The 21,570-nt window shown below is 43.1% G+C and overlaps 1 protein-coding gene and 2 long non-coding RNA genes across 3 annotated transcripts in view; 1 reads left to right on the top strand and 2 right to left on the bottom strand.

Annotated features, from left to right (window-relative positions):
* Positions 1-6,941, bottom strand: part of LOC309644864 — a 60,141-nt gene extending 53,200 nt beyond the window's left edge. Inside the window, exon 1 of the long non-coding RNA XR_014254630.1 lies at positions 6,377-6,941. This is a non-coding gene — a long non-coding RNA (uncharacterized lncRNA). The remainder of the gene's footprint in view (positions 1-6,376) is intronic.
* LOC309644867 overlaps positions 1-12,443 on the top strand; it is a 793,618-nt gene extending 781,175 nt beyond the window's left edge. Inside the window, exon 2 of the long non-coding RNA XR_014254633.1 lies at positions 6,935-12,443. This is a non-coding gene — a long non-coding RNA (uncharacterized lncRNA). The remainder of the gene's footprint in view (positions 1-6,934) is intronic.
* RBFOX1 (RNA binding fox-1 homolog 1) overlaps positions 1-21,570 on the bottom strand; it is a 2,204,869-nt gene that overhangs the window by 2,120,418 nt on the left and 62,881 nt on the right. The gene's annotated exons all lie outside the window — the stretch shown is intronic.

The raw sequence follows: 21,570 nt of genomic DNA, 5'->3' as shown, positions 1-21,570 counted from the left end.
CCAGGCTAAGCCCAGTTAGGGGAAGTTCTTTCGTCACCTGAGCCATCTGCACTATCTAAACCCCAGACCGTCAAGGCAGCTGTTCACAGGTCAGCCATCTCCTTGGCTCTGCAGAGCACTCCTCTGCTCCCCACCCACTTGGAGAGCAAACAGCAAGAGTCTGGCTGCCTTTCTGCAGCTGGGCTTGGAAAGCAATTAATTTGGCGCCTCTTAAATCTCCCTGTGCTCCAGCAAGGAAGGTACTTATGGTTGTAGGACGCAGCCAGTGAGAGAAGAGAAGCCATCTCATACGTCCCCAGTGGAAGGAGGAATCTATAAATTCATTAGCTGTGGCATCTGAGAAGATAAAGCAGTCTTTTAAAAAGCCATGAGCACATTTAAAGTCCACCTGAGAGCTGTGAGTGAAGGCAAGGCTGGCCCAGGAGCCAGTGCTTGTAGGAAAGAGGGCAGCTTGTCCAAGCCCGGTCAGCTTCTGGAGACGGCTGTACCCCACAGGCGGGTGATGCTCCTCCCTCAGCTTCATGAATGAGCCATCGCTACCCATCTCCAAGGGCAGCCAAGCACACCTGCCTCACAGAGGAAGATGAAGAGGGAGGTTGCCTGACAAGGGGCCAGGAGGGAAATTCAAGTGTGCACAGAGGTGGCAAGGCATACTTACTGCCCCCTGCCCCTACCCGAGAAGCTGCAGGACCAGGGGTCAAGCTCTCCACAGTGCTGACCGCTGACAACCCACAAGTGCCAAGACCAACTCTGAGCCTGGAGAAGGGATGGCACCTCCATGCATGATCTCATCCAACCCTCAGAACAAGCCCATAAGGGAAGTCTGGTATCATCTCTGGTTCACAATTGAGAAAACTAGGGACTCAGAGCAACGCTAGCTTGCCCAATGTCACACAGATAATAAGGAACAGACTCCAAGGTCTGTCTGAATTGAGAACCTGTGCCCTGAGTCACTATCTCGCAAGCGAGGGAAATGCCGAGTAAGAGACCCCACCTCCAGCCTCCCTAGTCCTTACCCATTTCTAGGGTCTCAGTGCTGCTCTCTCTGTCAGAGAGTGGTAGGACAGGCATTCGTCCTTGGTTCTTCAAGTCCCCCAAGATAAATTTCCAGCATCTTAAAGGAAAGATGAGCCCTGACCCAAGAGAATGCAGCAATAAGGAGTTCACACATTAGGGCCACACCTCCTTGGGTTAACTCCTCGCTGTGGTACCTTGGGAAAGTCATTTAACCTCTCTGAGCCTGTTTTCTCATCTGTAGATTGGGGCTAATGATAACCTATACAACCCAGTCTTGCTGGGAGGATTACATGAAACAAGAAATGCCAAGAACTTGGCAGAGTGCCTGGCTTAAAGGAAGAGTCCATAGATGACAGATATTATCATCATCACCATGATCAACACCCCAAAGTTTCAACAGTCTGAGGACACCCTATGATAGGATCCATTCACTCATTCATGCAATAAATATTTACTGAACACTGGCTAAGTGCCAGGCAGTATTGCTAGGTCCTCTGGACATAGCAGTGAGTAAGAAGATTCAGGCCCTGCCCTCACCAAGCTTACCATCTAGTAGGGGAGACAAAAAAAAAATAGCATTTTTCCATTTTGTCTCCTAATCTGGTCATTTATGTGCAATGGAGAAAATGAAGGTGACAGCGAAGCCACTGCCCCCAAGGTCCCAAACAATGGGGAAAACCAGCCCCACCTTCACTCTCTTCAATCTAAACCCCTGGAAGACCTAGAAGCCCCCAGAGTTTCACCTCTGTCCCACACTAGCAAGCCATCCAATAAACAGTTTACCCAACAAATAAATCAAAAGGCTAATATCTGTGATATACTGTGAATTCCCTTGAACCTGTAAGAAAAAAGGGAATTTTTTAAATTACTAATGAGGTAAACTGGCAATTTAGGGGGAAGAAAACAACCAAAGAGGTAAGAAATTTATAAAACCTGGTCTCAGCAAGTTTGTGAGGAAAGAGACACCCCAAACACTGTTGGTGAGAGCAGAAATTGAAACAATTTTTGGAAGGCACTTTGACAGAGCTTATGAAAGCTGAAACTGTGCAAACCCTTTGATCTAGCAAAATAAGTCACTTGGCATCTATCCTACAGCAACATTAAAAACAAGTGAACAAAACTATTCCTTCAATGCTCTTCATTAGAGCCCCATTTATAATAGCAAAAACAAAATAAAAAACAGGCTAATATTCACTAAAAGAGAACTGGTAAAATAAAGTTTAATATGTTTATTCATACAACACAACACTATGCAGCTGTTTTCAAAAATGCATTAAGTCCATTGAGAAAGAAGACTACAATATATCGCTAGGTGGAAAAAGCAAACGGCAGAACAATACGGATGATACTAGCCTACTTTTGTGATCGTGTGTTATTTTGACACAGAAAAAAGTCTAGAAGGACCATATCGAATTGTTAGAAATGTTAGAAATTGTTAGAAATGGTTACTTCTGGACTTCCCTGGTGGCGCAGTGGTTAAGAATCCGCCTGCCGATGCAGGGGACAAGGGTTTGATCCCTGGTCCAGAAAGATCCCACATGCCATGGAGCAACTAAGCCCGTGCACCACAATTACTGAGCCTGCGCTCTAGAGCCCGCGAGCCACAACTACTGAGCCCACACGCTGCAACTACTGAAGCCTGCATGCCTAGAGCCCGTGCTCCGCAACAAGAGAAGCCACCACAATGAAAAGCCCATGCACCGCAGCAAAGAGTAGCCCCTGCTCGCCACAACTAGAGAAAGCCCGAGCGCAGCAACGAAGCCAAAATTAATTAATTAATTTAAAAAAAAAAAAAGAAATGGTTACTTCTGACAAGTGGAATTTGGTGGAGAATAGGGAGAACTTTTAGTTCTTACCTTCTACATTGCTGAATTTCCCCCCCGCCCAAAATTTACAAATTAATATGCAGCACTCATAATTTGGAAAACAATTTTTAGTAAGTTTAGTAAATTTACTGAAAATCATTGAGTTGTACCCTTATAATGGGTTAATTTCATGGTATATAAATCATGTCTGATAAAGTTGTTTAAAAGAAAAAGAAATCACATATGTGTTCAATATTCAACATTTATTCAGCAACTATTATGTGTTAGACACTCTTCAAGAGTTTGGGGGAAGAAGAATAAATAAGATAGACCCAATCCTGGCCCTCAGGAAGCTAGTGTTGTCATGGGAAACATTTCACTATATCAAAATTATCTTCTACTAGAGTATTTTATTCTATTTGCAGTCTCAGATACATAAGATATATATCGGCAAATAAATACATATTTCTTAAGCATATGACCATGCTTGGCATACTAGGACATAAGAAAACACAAAGGATAATAATCATATCTTACTCCTGAAAAGCATTTCTCAGTTTCCAAAGGTTCCCTGACAACTCAGCAAGAATCCAATAAGGCATCACCCCTGCTTGCAACCTAGGGAGACAAATGTATCAAAGGTCATGCAACTGAGACGAGAATAAAATCACATTCCAATTAGATGTCACCAGCACTGCATAATGAAATGCCAAGTGTGTGGCCCAGAGAGTCAGCTCACCCCAGGAGACCTCAGGGGAGGGGACTCAGGGGCTGAGAGGGGTCTGTCCCAGAGGCAGCAAAAAGGAATGTCTGTCCTGGGCCAAAACACATGAAGGGTCTCACATTCAGACTTTCGAGATTATCTCCAAGTTCAATTATAGGGAACCACCAAGATCCACGGACAGTACTGAGAGAAAAGTCATTTCATCATCCAACCTTAACTTGTGTCCCATTGCCAGACCACACTCTGAAAGGATTTGTCCTTATGAACCGCATAATTACACTGTAAGGTGAACGACTGGATTACATTAATTATTTGCATGTGTGTGTGCATGTGTGAGTGTGCCAGAAGTTTAATTTAAAATATACCACCGTGTTTTTAATCCCATTTTGGAATTATTTCTTCTCCCTCCTTCCTCCCTCCCTCCCTTCCTCCCTCCCTTCCTGCCTTCCTCCCTTCCTCCCTTTCCTCCTCCCTCCCTTCCTACCTTCTTCCCTCCCTTCCTTCCTCCCTTCCTCGCTTCCTTCCTCACATCCTTCCTCTTCTGCTCCTTCTTCATCTTCTTTAATTTACTAGAATCCTCCAAAACTGAACATGGCCCAGACACTGCTTGACCCCCATGAGAAGCTCTAGATCTGAGTTGGTCCCCAGAGAGGGGAGAAGGACATACACTTAGGGACTTGGCTTCCTCCCTGAGAGGATCTAGGGCCCCTGGAGGTATTCTGCATCTGCAGGACTTCTAACCAAAACCAGAGGAGGCACAAAAGGGGCAGACCCAGTGAGCAGCATCTCTTTCATTGTCTCTGTAGTCAGGGAATCAGCGAACTTGTCCTGTAAATGGTCAGACAGGAAATACTTTAGGCTTTGGACCAGATGGTATGTGTGTCAATCACTTAACTCTACATTGGACTTGAAAGAAGCCATACACAATATGCAGATGAATGGGTGGCGTGGCTGTGTTCTAGTAGAACTTTATTTACAAAAATAGGTCTCAGATCAGATTTGGCTCACATACCATAGTTTGCCAACCCTTGTATTTAATGATCAGTTTAACCTTTCTAACGTGGTTTACTGAAAGAAAACCTGTCTCTACCTGACCTCTTAGAAAAACAGGCAGTAATGGTGCTGGTTTATTTACACCCACCTGTGGGTCAGGCCATATCTATATAGAGGGTGATAACAACAGGCAGGTAACACATATAGAAATGAGACTCTGGGGAATTCCCTGGTGGTCCAGTGGTTAAGACTCCATGCTTTCATTGCTGAGGGCCCGGGTTCAATCCCTGGTTGGGGAACTAAGATCCCACAAGCTGCGCAGTGTGGCCAAAAAAAAAGAAAAGAAAATAGAAATGAGACTCTGGATGATCTTAGTGGTAAAGTAAAAGCATCTTATATTAGTTCGATTAAATAGTTAGTTTAATTCTCCCCTCCTCCTGATATTCTTACTTGCTATATATTTCATTGCATCTAAGATACCATCAGTTTTAAAATGCAGTATTATTTTAGGAACCACCAAGACAGAAAAAGCACTGACAATTAAACTATGACATGTCACCCTGATTTGAGACACGTATAAATCAAAATGAAGGGGGGTGGCAGTATGTCTTAGAAGCACTGAAATATGGCACATTTTCCCTTGAACACTAATTTAGTGATCTAGGAGTACAACTCCTTTATTAAACAGCTTTACTGAAATATAATTCACACACCTTACAATTCACACCTTAAAGTGTACAATTCAATGGCTTTGAGTATAGATATAGATTTATGCAACCATAACCACAGTTAATTTTTGGATGTTTACATTACCCCAAAAAGAAATCCCACAACCTTTAGCCATCACCCTCCAATCCGCCCATACTCCTAGCCCTAAGCAAACACTATTCCCCTTTCTCTCCATCAACTGATGAATGAATAAATACATGTGGTATATCAAGATGATGGAATATTATTCAACAATGAAAAGAAATAAAATCCTGATACATGCTACAACATGGATGAACCCTGAACACATGATGCTGAGTGCAAGAAGCCAGTCACAAAAGGCCACACAGCATATGATTCTACCTATATAAAATGTCCAGAATGCATCTCCTTTTTATGGACTTGATCCCAACTAGATTCTGCAGTAACAGTTATAGAGCCATAAGATCATATATTCCAGTTACTGGGTGTTCAATGTTCAGAATCAACCTACAGACAGAGAAGAGAAGATAAATGCTACAATAAACCTCATCAATGAAAGTAACAGAAGGCAGACTGAGGAGTGCAGGAGAGGTGGAAGGAAATGAGAAATACTAATTTCCTTGCCTTGCCTAATACAGAGTCAAGAAATGCTGCCCAGTGTTAATAAAGGAACACAGTGTGTTATTTCAAGCTATGAAATTAATCATTAGAAGAGAGAGAGATAAAAATGGGGGTGGGAGGAGGGGTATAGGACAGGGCATGAGCTAAGTCTATACCTTTCATTCATTTATTCTTTTTTTTTTAACATTTTATTGCAGAATAGTTGCTTTACAATGTTGTTAGTTTCTTTGTTGTATAACAAAGTGAATCAGCTATACATATACATATATCCCCATATCCCCTCCCTCTTGTGTGTCCCTCCCACCCTCCCTATCCCACCGCTCTAGGTGATCACAAAGAACAGAGCTAACCTCCCTGTGCTATGCAGCTGCTTCCCACTAGCTATCTATTTTACATTTGGTAGTGTATATATGTCAATGCCTCTCTATCACTTTGTCCCAGCTTACCCATCCCCCTCCCCGTATCATCAAGTCCATTCTCTACATCTGTGTCTTTATTCCTGTCCTGCCCCTAGGTTCTACAGAACCATTTTTTTTTTTTAGATTCCATATATATGTGTTAGCATACAGTATTTCTTTTTCTCTGACTTACTTCACTCTGTATGACAGACTCTAGGACCATCCACCTCACTACAAATAACTCAATTTCCTTTCTTTTGATGGCGGAGTAATATTCCATTGTATATATGTGCCACATCTTCTTTAGCCATTCATCTGTTGATGGACATTTAGGTTGCTTCCATCACCTGGCTATTGTAAATAGTGCTGCAAAAACATTGTGGTACATGACTCTTTTTTAATTATGGTTTTCTAAAGGTATATGCCCAGTAGTGGGATTACTGGGTCGTATGGTAGTTCTACTTTTAGTTTTTTAAGGAACCTCCATACTGTTCTCCATAGTGGCTGTATCAATTTACACTCCCACCAACAGTGCAAGAGGGTTCCCTTTTCTCCACACCCTCTCCAGCATTTATTATTTGCAGATTTTTTGATGATGGCCATTGTGACCAGTTCAGGTGATACCTCATTGTAGTTTTGATTTGCATTTCTCTAATGATTAGTGATATTGAGCATCCTTTTACGAGTTTGTTGGCAACCTGTATATCTTCTTTGGAGAAATGGCTATTTAGGTCCTCTGCCCATTTTTGGATTGGGTTGTTTGTTTTTTTGATATTGAGCTGCATGAGCTGCTTGTATATTTTGGAGATTAATCCTCTGTCAGTTGCTTCGTTTGCAAATATTTTCTCCCATTACAGGATTGTCTTTTCGTCTTGTTTATTGTTTCCTTTGTTGTGCAAAAGCTTTTAAGTTTCATTAGGCCCTATCTGTTTATTTCTGTTTTTATTTCCATTTCTCTAGGAAGTGGGTCAAAAAGGATCTTGCTGGATTTATGTCAAAGAGTGTTCTGGCTATGTTTTCCTCCAAGAGTTTTATAGTATCTGGCCTTCCATTTAGGTCTTTAATCCATTTTGAGTTTATTTTTGTGTATGGTGTTAGGGACTGTTCTAATTTCATTCTTTTACATGTAGCTGTCTAGTTTTCCCAGCACCACTTATTGAGAGGCTGTCTTTTCTCCATTGCATATTCTTGCCTCTTTTATCAAAGATGAGGTGACCATACATATGTGGGTTCATCTCTGGGCATTCTATCCTGTTCCATTGATCTATATTTCTGTTTTTGTGCCAGTACCAACTGTCTTGATTACTGTAGCTTTGTAGTATAGTCTGAAGTCAGGGAGCCTGATTCCTCCAGCTCCGTTTTTCTTACTCAAGATTGCTTTGGCTATTTGGGGTCTTTTGTGTTTCCATACAAACTGTGAAATTTTTTGTCTAGTTCTGTGAAAAATGCCATTGGTAGTTTGATAGGGATTGCATTGAATCTGTAGATTGCTTTGAGTAGTATAGTCATTTTCACAATGTTGATTCTTCCAATCCAAGCACATGGTATATCTCTCCATCTGTTTGTATCATCATTAATTTCTTTCATCAGTGTCTTATAGTCTTCTGCATACAGGTCTTTTTTCTCCTTAGGTAAGTTTATTCCTAGGTATTTTATTCTTTTTGTTGCAATGGTAAATGGGAGTGTTTGCCTATTTTCTCTTTCAGATTTTCCATTATTAGTGTATAGGAATGCAAGAGATTTGTGCGCATTAATTTTCGATCCTGGTACTTTACCAAATTCATTGATTAGCTCTAGCAGTTTTCTGGTAGCATCTTTAGGATTCTCTATATATAGTGTCATGTCATCTGCAAACAGTGACAGCTTTACTTCTTCTTTTCCGATTTGGATTCTTTTTATTTCCTTTTCTTCTCTGATTGCTGTGGCTAACACTTCCAAAACTATGTTGAATAATAGTGGTGAGAGCAGATAACCTTGTCTTGTTCCTGATCTTAGTGGAAATGGTTTCAGTTTTTCACCATTGAGAACGATGTTGGCTGTGGGTTTGTCATATATGGCCTTTATTACGTTGAGGTAAGTTCCCTCTATGCCTACTTTCTGGAGAGTTTTTATCATAAATGGGTGTTGAATTTTGTCAAAAGCTTTTTCTGCTTCTATTGAGATTATCATGTGGTTTACCCTTCAATTTGTTAATATGGTGTATCACATTGATTGATTTCCATATATTGAAGAATCCTTGTATTCCTGGGATAAACCCCACTTGATCATGCTGTATGATCCTTTTAATGTGCTGTTGGATTCTGTTTGCTAGTATTTTGTTGAGGATTTCTGCACCTATGTTCATCAGTGATATTGGCCTGTAGTTTTCTCTCTTTGTGACATCTTTGTCTGGTTTTGGTATCAGGGTGATGGTGGTCTCATAGAATGAGTTTAGGAGTGTTCCTCCCTCTGCTATATTTTGGAAGAGTTTGAGAAGGATAGGTGTTAGCTCTTCTTTAAATGTTGGTAGAATTCGCCTGTGAATCCACCTGGTCCTGGGTTTTTGTTTGTTGGAAGATTTTTAATCACAGTTTCAATTTCAGTGCTTGTGATTGGTCTGTTTATATTTTCTATTTCTTCCTGGTACAGTCTCAGAAAGTTGTGCTTTTCTAAGAATTTGTCCATATCTTCCAGGTTGTCCATGTTATTGGCATATAGTTGCTTGTAGTAATCTCTCATGATCCATTGTATTTCTGCAGTGTCAGTTGTTACTTCTCCTTTTTCATTTCTAATTCTGTTGATTTGACTCTTTTCCCTTTTTTCCCTTTTTTTCTTGATGAGTCTGGCTAATGGTTTATCAACTTTGTTTATCTTATCAAAGAACCAGCTTTTAGTTTTAGTGATCTTTGCTATTGTTTCCTTCATTTGTTTTTCATTTATTTCTGATCTGATCTTTATGATTTCTTTCCTTCTGCTAGGACAGAAAGTATTTTTGTTCTTCTTTCTCTAACTGCTTTAGGTGTAAGGTTAGGTTGTTTATTTGAGATTTTTCTTGTTTCTTGAGGTAGGATTGTATTGCTATAAACTTCCCTCTTAGAACTGCTTTTGCTGCATCCCATAGGTTTTGGGTCATCGTGTTTTCATTGTCATTTCTTTCTAGGTATTTTTTTATTTCCTCTTTGATTTCTTCAGTGGTCTCTTGGTTATTTAGCAGTGTATTGTTTAGTCTCCATGTGTTTGTATTTTTTATGTTTTTCCTATATTGATACCCAGTCTCATAGCATTGTGGTCAGAAAAGATACTTGATACAATTTCAATTTTCTTAAATTTACCAAGGCTTTACTTGTGACCCAAGATGTGATCTATCTTGGAGAATGTTCCATGAGCACTTGAAAAGACAGTGTATTCTGTTGTTTTTGGATGGAATGTCCTATAAATATCAATTAAGTCCATCTCATTTAATGTGTCATTTAAAGCTTGTGTTTCCTTATTTATTTTCATTTTGCATAATCTGTCCATTGGTGAAAGTGGGGTGTTAAAGTCCCCTACTATGATTGTGTTACTGTCGATTTCCCCTTTTATGGCTGTTAGCATTTGTCTTATGTATTGAGGTGCTCCTATGTTGGGTGCATAAATATTTACAATTGCTATATCTTCTTCTTGGATTGATCCCTTGATCATTATGTAGTGTCCTTCTTTGTCTCTTGTCATAGTCTTTATTTATTTTTTTTTAATTATTATTTATTTATTTATTTATTTATTTATTTGGCTGTGTTGGGTCTTCGTTTCTGTGCGAGGGCTTCCTCTAGCCACGGCAAGCGGAGGCCACTCTTCATCGCGGTGCGCAGGCCTCTCACTATCGTGGCCTCTCCCGTTGCGGAGCACAGGCTCCAGACGCTCAGGCTCAGTAGTTGTGGCTCACGGGCCCAGTTGCTCCGCGGCATGTGGGATCTTCCCAGACCAGGGCTCGAACTCGTGTCCCCCGCATTAGCAGGCAGACTCTCAACCACTGCGCCACCAGGGAAGCCCCATAGTCTTTATTTTAAAGTCTATTTTGTCCGATATGAGAATTGCTACTCCAGCTTTCTTTTGATTTCCGTTTGCATGGAATATCTTTTTCCATCCCCTCACTTTCCGTCTGTATGTGTCCCTAAGTCTGAAGTGGGTCTCCTGTAGACAGCATATATATATGGGTCTTGTTTTTGTATCCACTCAGCCAGTCTATGTCTTTTGGTTGGAGCATTTAATCCATTTACATTTAAGGTAGTTATCAATATGTATGTTCCTATTACCATTTTCGTAATTGTTTTGGGATTGTTATTGTAGGTCTTTCCCTTCTCTTGTGTTTCCTGCCTAAAGTTCCTTTAGCATTTGTTGTAAAACTGGTTTAGTGTTGCTAAATTCTCTTAACTTGTGCTTGTCTGTAAAGATTTTAATTTCTCCATCGAATCTGAATGAGATCCTTGCTAGGTAGAGTAATCTTGGTTGTAGGTTTTTCCCTTTCATCACTTTAAATATGTCCTGCCACTCCCTTCTGGCTTGCAGAGTTTCTGCTGAAAGATCAGCTGTTAACCTTATGGGGATTCCCTTGTATGTTATTTGTTGTTTTTCCCTTGCTGCTTTGAATATTTTTTCTTTGTATTTGATTTTTGATAGTTTGATTAATACATGTCTTGGCGTTTTTCTCCTTGGATTTATCCTGTATAGGATTCTCTGCACTTTCTGGACTTGATAGACTATTTCCTTTCCCATATTAGGGAAGTTTTCAACCATAATCTCTTCAAATATTTTCTCAGTCCCCTTCTTTTTCTCTTCTTCTTCTGGGACCCCTATAATTTGAATGTTGGTGCATTTAATGTTGTCCCAGAGGTCTCTGAGACTGTCCTCAATTCTTTTCATTCTTTTTTCTTTAACCTGCTCTGCAGTAGTTATTTCCACTATTTTATCTTCCAGGTCACTCATCCGTTCTTCTACCTGTTACTCTGCTGTTGATTCCTTCTAGAGAATTTTTAATTTCACTTATTGTGTTGTTCATCATTGCTTGTTTGCTCTTTAGTTCTTCTAGGTCCTTGTTAAACGTGTCTTGTATTTTCTCCATTCTATTTCCAAGATTTTGGATCATCTTTACTATCATTATTCTGAATTCTTTTTCATGTAGACTGCCTATTTCCTCTACATTTGTTTGGTCTGCTGGGTTTTTACTTTGCTCCTTCATCTGCTGCATATTTCTCTGTCTTCTCATTTTGCTTAACTTACTGTGTTCGGGGTCTCCTTTTTGCTGACTGCAGGTTCGTAGTCCCCATTGTTTTTGTTGTCTGCCCCCAGTGGGTAAGGTTGGTTCAGTGGGTTGTATAGGTTTCCTGGTGGAGGGGACTGGTGCCTGTGTTCTGGTGGATGAGGCTGGATCTTGTCTTTCTGGTGGGCAGGAACACGTCTGGTCATGTGCTTTGGGGTTTCTGTCAATTTAGTATGATTTTAGGCAGCCTCTCTGCTAATGGGTGGGGTTGTGTTCCTGTCTTGCTAGTTGTTTGGCATGGGGTGTTCAGCACTGGAGCTTGCTGGTCATTGAGTGGAGCTGGGTCTTAGCGTTAAGATGGAGATCTCTGGGAGAGCTCTCGTCGATTGATATTACATAGGGCCGGGAGGTCTCTGGTGGTCCAATGTCCTGAACTCGGCTCTCCCACCTCAGAGGCTCAGACCTGACACCCAGCCGGAGCACCAAGACCCTGTCAGCCACGTAGCCATGTACGTGGGGAGTTTCTTGCCTTTTGAGAAGTCTGAGGTCTTCTGCCAGCATTCAGTAGGTATTCTGTAGGAGCTGTTCCACGTATAGATGTATTTTTGATGTATTTGTGGGGAGGAAGGTGATCTCCACGTCTTACTCCTCCGCCATCTTGAAGGTCCTCCATTCATTTATTCTTATTCATTTCATTCATTCCACAAATATTTACTCTGAGTTGGAGGCACAAGGTTCAGGGTCAATAAAAAAATTTTAATGATATAGAAATAGGAGTATAAGCATGGTTTAGACCCATGGAGGGGACCTCCAGAACAAGTAATAGCAGAAGGGGTTAAAAGTAATTACTGAGGAGTAAGATGAAGGTTGGAGAATGGACAGGTGGATGGAAGGGGCATTCCACTTTTTATTTTTCACTCCTTTATATCATTTGAATTTTTATTACCATGCATGGGTGTTATTGTTGTAATAAAAGAAAATATATGTACATTTATACACATACTATTAAATATGTAGTAATATATATATATAATTATATATAATAACTATACCATAATTATATATTATACTATCAATAACTGTAATATATAAAATAAAACTATATCTCTTTGAATCTTAAAAGCTTTTCTGGCTTTTAAAAGCCCCCTGTTAAGAAGGAAACGCCCTTGGGTGGGTGACAACCTAAGTGTTGTTACATAACACCTAAAAGTGGTTCTGCTCAAAAGAAGCCAAGGAGAAAGGCAGAGATTTTTCAGGAGTCAGACACAAGAAGGAGAAAGGGAATCCCAGAGATACCATGCTCCCAAATCGGTTTAATTAAGGCTGGCCCTGATTTGGGGCTGAGTCTTTATTTTATATTCAGAGACCTAGAAGTAGGTCCAGATTCTAAAACCCCTCCCCTCTTAGGACCTGACAGCTTGCGGGGAAAGTGAGAGTTCCCTCCTGAAGGTTACAGAGGTGTTTTGATGGAAGGGAGGAACTTGCAGACCCCATTGGGGGGATAAGGTGGTACCAAGAGTAGCCATGGTTATCTGCCTGTAGGTCAATGGCTCCTCCCTCCAGGTGGATGTCTCCTCAGTGACTCCCCAAAGGCCATCAGCTGAGCTGCTGAGAGCCTATGATGGATTGCAGCCATGGCCCCAATCTTCACCCCATCCTTTGGCCAATGAAATGGCCCTTTGGCCATTGACTCTTTGGCCATTGACCCTTTGGCCATGACTCTGTAGCTTCTCTCACTAAAGAGGGCGGAGCCTAGTTCTTCACCCCTGACTTGCGTTTGGCCATGTAACTGGCTTTGGCCAATGAAATGTCAACAGATTTGATGTCACCAAAGGCTTGAAAAAAGTTTATGTGATTGGGCTCTGCCACTACCATGAGAAGAACATGCCTCGGCTGGCCTACTGGCTCCAGAACAGATGGGGAGACAGACAAAGGCATGGAAAAGAACAAACCCTCAAGCCAAGCCACATCTGGATTATCCCACCCCCACTGGACCCTCACACATATGTAGGAGGAATTGGGTGGGACCTGGAATCAAGGCATAGCCTCACTTTCTCTCTCTGGGGTCACATGGTCTCATCTCCATGTGGGTTTCACATCTCCCCCTCTGATTCCTGGATGTGGGAATCTGATTGGCCCAGCTTGAATTTAGTGGCCACTCTTGGGCCAATCAGCTGTGGCCAGGGGATGGGCTTAAGTGGCCAGTTGGCATCTCAGCACAAGCCTGGGACCAGTCAGGACTGAGCAGGGCTGGACATTTCCATATTATATCTGCCATGTGCAGAGCTGGGGCTTGACGGACCTCAAAAATTGTGTTTGACTAAATAAAATTGCCTAGAAAAAGTTCTGTGGTCTGTGTGTGGGCATTAGCAATTCTTTACCATCAAGACAATTTTCCTTGAGGGCATTGTATTAGTTTGCTAGGGCTGCCATAACAAAACATCACAGACTGGGGGCTTAAATAACAGAAATTTACTTTCTCACATTCTGGAACCTGGAAGTTCAAGATCAGGGTGTCAGCAGGGTTGGTTTACGATAAGACCTCTCTCCTTGGCTTGCGGACAACCACCTCTCGCTGTGTCCTCACATGGTCTTTCCTCTGCGTGCATCCCTGGTGTCCCCTGTTGTGTCCAAATTTCCTCTTCTTACTATGACACCAGTAGGACTGGATTAGGGCCCACCCTAACAGCCTGGTTTTAAATTAATTACCTCTTTAAAGGCCCTGTCTCTCGTGGATGGACCTAGAGACTGTCATACAGAGTGAAGTAAGTCAGAAAGAGAAAAACAAATATCATATATTAATGCATATATGTGGAATCTAGAAAAATGGTACAGATGAACCTGTTTGCAAGGCAGAAATAGAGACACAGACGTAGAGAACAAACATATGGACACCAAGAGGGGAAAGGGGGGGCAGGATGAATTGGGAGATTGGGATTGACATATATACACTACTATGTATAAAATAGATAACTAATGAGAACCTGCTGTATAGCACAGGGAACTCTACTTAATGCTCTGTGGTGACCTAAATGGGAAGGAAATCCAAAAAAGAGGGGATATATGTCTGCATACAGTTGATCCACTTCACTGTACAGCAGAAACTAACACAACATTGTAAAGCAACTATACCCCAATAAAAAACATGAAATAAAGTAAAGGCCCTGTCTCCAAATACAATCATATTCGGGCCCTGCCTCAGGAGTTGGAGCTTCTACATATAAATTGGGGAGGTGGGGGGGAGACAAATTCAGCCCATAACAGGCCCAAACGGCTTTGATTTAGCCTGAGATTTAGCCACCACTGGTCCTGGTGCCTGACTCCTAACCAACACGGGGCTATGTTTGCTTTAGAACTTTCTGGTCCCCACGCAGGGCCTTCAACTTTCCTGAAATCTCTCTCCCCCTCCCCTAGGGTTCTCCTCATTCTTAGAAACAACCACAATCAGAAAGATATAAACCCAAGGAAGGATGACACCATTCCTAAGCTTTACTTCCAACCATTCCCAACCACAGACCACAGCAGCTTATGAGAAGTTTTAGCTATGGATGAGGCTGCTGGTGGCTTTATGAGGGGTGCTAGGAAGAAAATTATTCTCTTGGATTTCATCTTCATTTTGGTTTAGTGAGTTAAGAGACTCTCGTTTTGCAAAATAGGGCAGCTCACAGCTGAGACCAGGGATTTGGGTAGGGGGATGCAGCTCTGCTGTTTCCAAAGTTAGGAGGCTTGGGCCCCTGATTAGAGTGGGGAGGTCGGGATAGGGTGTTTGCCTATCAGGGTCCCAGGAACCGATTGAGAAGGCCAGGGTATTTCTGAGGGCTAAAATTAAGCGGTGGCAGCTGCGACATTAACATTTGCGTGTTTCAAAGCCAGGCAGTGTCAAGACTTGAATTAAACCAGTGAATGCTCTTTTAATTGGACCCAGCTTGAGACAATTCTGATCATTTCCTGGGACTGAAAGCTTATGTCCTATTTTAAACTTGGATTCTTAAGAGAGTGGTCCTCAAACTTCCTCAAACTTTAGGGTGCTTCAGAATCACCCAGGAAGCTATGGGACATGCAGATTCCCCCGGTCCCCCAGGCCCCACCCCGCCCAAGGATGCAGATTCTGCAGGCTAGGGCAGGGCCTGGGGCAGGATCCGATTAGCATTGGTGCAGGATCTTGCTTACATCACGAGTCCCAGGACATTTTGATGCAGGGGGTCCTTAACCAAGACTTTCAGAATCTCTGGATGAAAATTTATTCAACTACTCAGAATCTGCTGTTCCCAGTTCTTTCATAAGGTACAGTAAACGTTCTTCTCCAAGATCAGGTCCCCATCCCCAGTATTTCTGACTCCTTGCCCTCTTCTAATGCTTTTCCCATAGCACTAATCGCTTTCTAACATACTTCAGCAATCAAGGTCTCCCTGCATCAGAATATCTGCCCTACAAGGCAGGGATTTTTGAGTTTGTTCACGACTGCATCCCCAGTTCCTAGCACAGTGCCTGGTACATAGTACTCGCTCGATATTACTAGATGAATGAATTAATTAATATCTGAGTCCATGCTATGCTTTCTGCTGAGATATAATATTAATCATTTGGATGTCTGATATTAAAATGGAATTAGCAGACAGTGCCTAACAGGCAGAAAACTTTCTTGTATTTCCCTCCCCCACTTGCTGCCAGACATCATCGTCATCAAGGCTGCCTGGCTTTGAATTAACAGACTGCTTCAAAACATTTCTCTGTTTAATAGAGATGGATTACCTCTGCTAAACAAACATTCCTACAGATGTCAGAGGAGTCACAGCCCTCTGAAACCTAGCTAGGAAAAGTGAGGGCCGTCTGCCTTCCATTCTCTGTGATATAAGGTCCAGAATGGGGATGGAGGGCCTGGACATCAGGGGGTCTGTCCGGTCACCACCGATTTGGAATGCCAGAGGATGGGGAAAGTCCTTATTGAACAAATAGATGTAACAGAAACGTTGTCCTCCTGAATTCCTGTAACTTCTCCCTATCCTCAAGTGTGTGGATGGGGCTTAAAGTGCTCGGAATGGACTTGGAAAATTATTTTGTTATTTTCGGTGCTGATAAAACCTTTGTGTAAGCCTCTCTGAGTCTGCCGGGTGGGAGAATGACCTGCCTCCCATGTCTATGCCAGGGCGTATACACCTTGAGACTCTGCTAGTCACATTCTCTCTCTCTGAATTTAAAATACCCCAGGACCCAGGGGGCCCAGTGCCAGGAGCAGAGTGAGTCTTGGAAAATAAAAATGGTTAAAGGGGTTCAGAGATGCTATACCACACCTATTAGAATGGCTAAAATAATAAATACTGACAATACCAAGTGTTGGCAAAGACACAAAGCAGCTGGAACTCTTGTACATTGCTGATGGGAATGTAAAATGATGCAGCCACTCTGGAAAACAGTTTGGCATCTCTCATAAAGTTAAATAGGCACTTACAATGGGACCTAGCCATTCCACTCATGGGTATTACCCTAGAGAAATGAAAACTTAAGTTTATATAGGAACCTGAACATGAATGTTTACAGCAACTTTATGCATAATTGCCAAAGATTGGAAACAAACTCAAATGACTTTCATTGGGTGAATGGTTAAACAAACTGTGGCACATCCATACAATGGAATATGACTCAGCAATAAGAAGAAACTATTGATATATTCAACAGCTCGTGTGCCTCTCAAAGGTGTTATGCTTCTGAAAGAAGGTAGCCTGAAAAGGGTTACATACTGTATGATTTCATTCATAGGGTATTCCCCAAAAGTCAAAACTACCAGGACAGAAAGATCAGTGGTTGTCAGAGGTCAGGGCTGTGGTGTTGGGTGTGGCTGCAAAGGGGTAGCACAAGGAAGTTTGGGGCGTGATGTAGATGTCCTGTACCCTGACTGTGGTCGTGGATACATGAATCTATACATGTGTTAAATTACACAGAGCCATACACCACCCCCAAAAAGTAAATTTTAGTGTGCATTAATTTTAAAATGAAATACACTACCATGGGAATGTGATTCCTACTCTAAGTATTCCACATGCATTGTTTAAACTAACCTGCAAAATAAATAAAATGAGGCAGGCCCTATTATTATCTTCATTTCTCAGATCATAAACTGAGTGTCAGAGGAAAAAAATGATTCACCCAAGGTCACAGAGCTAATAAGTGAAACAGTTGGACGAGGTGTCATGGGCGCCACAGGATCTGAGCTGATCCGTGAAGGATGGGGAAGATCTGGACGCTCAAGTGTCCCGTTGCACACAAGCTCTAAGAGAACAAAAGCGATTGAGCAAGAGCATTTCTGACGCACTGGGAACCTCTCTGCTTGATAGGGACGGCTCAGTTCAAGCTGCCTGGCAGACTAGCCTCACTGGGGGCATAAAAGATGCCTCCCAAGACAGGAGTGGTGCCATGGAGAGAAACAGCCTAGAAGCTGAAAGTGAGCTCCCCCACACCCCCCACCTCCCAGGGAGCCCAACCCAGCACCAGATGAAAAGGCTCACCTACTCCCAACCCACAAGTGTGCACACACACATGCAAGCTTGTCCAGCTCTGCTGTCCCCAGCAGCAGTGCACACTCGGTTGAGTTACAGTTGTACCTGATGGGCTACCTGAGAGACTCCTTCAACCATCTACCCTTCCAGGGCTTTTTCTACTGCTTCTGCTTATGTTTTTATTATGCTTTTTCTCAGAAGCTCCCAGAGCTGGAAAGAACCCAAATGCTCTGTGTTAAGAGCACAACCAGACCTGGAAAATATAGTGAAGAGCCTGAGCTTCAGAATCAGACGTGCCGGGGTTCAGGCCCCATTTATGTTCTGAGGTCGTGGGCAACGTGCTTCACCTTTCTAAGCCTTAGTGTCTTCATCTGTAAAATGGGAATAATCCAGGGCCCACAGCAGATGGTAGGTATAAAGGTGAAACCAGAGAAAGCCTACAAAAAGCTTAGCAGGGTGGCTGGACACAGGGCGCTCAGTGGGCAATTAGTGATTAGCATCAGTGTAAGGAAGCTTAACAATGCAGTCACCCTGGGTGAAGTCAGGCCCAGAACCCTCCCCGCTGACTGGTCATCACACAGAATTGTAAAAGCAGCACATCATGCAGATTCTCTCCTGTTGCCAGTGATCCAGATTTCCGTTTACCCAAACCACCAACGGGAGTCCCAGGTGGGGCTGGAGGAGGGACTGTGATAACCACCACTGCTGTTATCTATTGCAGAATAACGAACCACCCCAGAACCTAGTGGCTTGAATTAAAATATGATCTCTGTTTCTCATGATTTTAACCCAGTGATTATCAACCAGTGGCGATTTTGCGCCCCCCACCCCACCCCTCCCCACCCTGGGACCCTGGCAATGTCTGGAGACCTTTTTGGCCGGGGGTGTTACAGGCATCTAGGGGGTAGGGGCCAGGAATACTGCTCAGTGTCCTACAGTGCACAGGACAGGGCCCACAACAAGGACGATGTGACCCCAATTGTCGAGAAACTGCGTCTAGTCAAAATGCATCCAGTCCCCAGTGACTGGATATACACAAGTTAAGTACAGTTTCTCTGTGACCCAAGACACAGGACCAGAAGCAGCAGCAGCATCTGAAAATCAAAACCTCTGCCCACAGATGGAAGGCCCCTGGAGCCATAGTGATAAGCCAGAGACAGGGCAGCCACTGGAGCAGCACCAGGGAGAATAATGAAACCGTGGGCTCGGCTGTACATACACATCCCAGAGCCCCATCATGCCCGGGGCTTCCTGGTGACTCCTTGGAGCCCCCAGCCCCCTTTATCCAAAGCTTGGGGCATCAGGCTGCAGTCCCAATGTGGACAGAGGCCAGGACCCCCCCTGCAGACGCCAAGCCACTTCCTGACAGTTACACAAAAAGAGCCATGACTATACCTGCCCAGAAACATCATTTCTCCGTCCTCTCTAGATAGATTCAGAGCAAAGGCATGTTGGGGCACCTCCCTCTCTCTCTCTCAAGACACATTTCACAGACTCTGCAGCAAAAAGTATGGCAGATCTGGTGTCTGTCAGATGTGATGAGTTTTATGGAGACTCTCAAGCCCTCTAAAAGACTTCTAAGAAAAAGAAAGTAGTCTTTGGAGGGCCTTGTTCTTGGACCTACCGCTTTCTATTCTGGGCTTTTTGTAAACTCCTGCAAAGCACTAAACTTGCTCAGCACAATTGCTCCTGCTCTGCGTAAATACTGGCAGCTCCCCATCCACACCAATGCGCTTCCCACTAGATGCCTTTGCCTAAATGACATCCCCAACTCAAATTTAGCTCATTAAGTCTTACCTACCCTTCAAGACACAGTTCAGGCACCACCTCCTCCAGATCCTTTCTCTGAACCCTGGAATGACTTTCCTCTACGCCCCCAGAAGCCCTGTGCACACCTCTGGCAGAGAGAACACTGTCATGTGCTCACCAAATCCCACTTCCTTTTCCTCCTGGGCACAAAATTCCTTGTTGAGGGCCATCCAGGGGCCACTCTCAGTTCCTACAAGGCACTCGTATTCCTTGCCATGTGGCCACCTCCAGCAACAGGGGGTCCAGTCCTTCTTACGCTTCAAATCTCTGACATGCCCATCTGCAACCAGAGAAAACTCTCTGCTTTTGAAGGGTTCATGTAGATCAGGCCCAGCTGGATAATCTCCCTATCTTAAGGTCAACTGACTTGGGACCTTAATCTGCAAAATTCCTTTACTGCAGTGGCTGGATTGGTGTGTGAATAACTAGGAAAAGGTGCATGTACAGCAGGGGCAGGAATCTTGAGGGACCATTTCGGAATTCTGTCCACCACAATGAGGACTCTCAGTCTCCGTATGATAAAGTCTACTTTTTGGCTTAAATCAACACAAATTCCAACTAAATAATTCCCACCAATCCACAGAGTGAAGGGAGCAGGCAGGATTGCTTACCCTGAGTGGGAAAACCTGAGGCCCAATTCAGGAGCGCTGGCCAGATTTAATATCAGTAGGAGGAAATAACCTAGTTAAAGTGTCTTAGCTGGAATCCAGACCTACGGATATCCACGTGAATTTCCCAGAACATGACTCTGCTCTTTTTTATCAGTGTTGAAGGCCCAGGGCTGCCTTCACAGACCAGCCCTCTCCTGCGTCTTAAAAAGCAGTATTTGCAGACAGAAAGTAGAATAGAGGTTACAGAGCACTGCGGGGAGGAAGGGAAGGGGAGTTATTGCTTAATGGGCACACAGTTTCTATTTAGGATGATGAAAATCATTTTGGAAATAAATAGCGGTGACAGTTGCACAACAGCATGAATGTCCTGGCTTGGCCAAAAAGTTCTTCCGGGTTTTTCCTAGAAAAACCCGAACGAACTTTTTGGCCATGCCAATACTTAATGCTACTTTATACTCAAAAATGGTTTAAATGGCAAATTATTTATTTATTTATTTATTTATGTATTTATTTATTTATTTTTGGCTGCGTTGGGTCTTTGTTGCTGCGCGCAGACTTTCTCTAGTTGTGGCAAGCAGGGGCTACTCTTTGCTGCGGTGCATGGGCTTCTCATTGCGGTGGGTTCTCTAGTTGTGCAGCACAGGCTCTAGGGCTCAGAGGCTTCAGCAGTTGTGGTGCGTGGGCTCAGTAGTTATGGCTCACGGGCTCAGTTGCTCCGCGGCATGTGGGATCTTCCTGGACCAGGGATCGAACCCGTGTCCCCTGCATTGGCAGGCGATTCTTAACCACTGTGCCACCAGGAAAGTCCCTAAATGGCAAATTTCATGGTACATATATCTTATCACAATTTTTTTTAAGTTTAAAAAAAATGGAAAAAGCGATATGGTAACTGACAAAGAGGAGAGAGGGAGAAAAAGTGTCCTTGAGGAAGTTACCATTGATTTGAGATTCAAATAATGAATAGGAGTTGCCTGGGTAGAAACAGCATGTCTGGCAAAGAGCAGCACATGCAAAGGCCCTGAGGTCCAGGAGTGTGGTTCAATCTAGGAGCCATAGCCAGTATGGCTGGAGCAGAGAGAGTGAGGGGAAGGGTGGGGCAGATGAGATCTCTCATGGCTAGAGGAGGGAGAACCTAAAGAGGAAGGGACTTGATACCACAGGGGCCAGGTGGCATCTGTCACAAAATCCCACTT

The sequence above is a fragment of the Balaenoptera physalus genome, assembly GCF_965194825.1.
Source record: "Balaenoptera physalus genome assembly, chromosome: 16".
NCBI classification, from domain to species: domain Eukaryota; kingdom Metazoa; phylum Chordata; class Mammalia; order Artiodactyla; family Balaenopteridae; genus Balaenoptera; species Balaenoptera physalus.
This window is presented reverse-complemented; position numbering and strand designations above follow the sequence as displayed.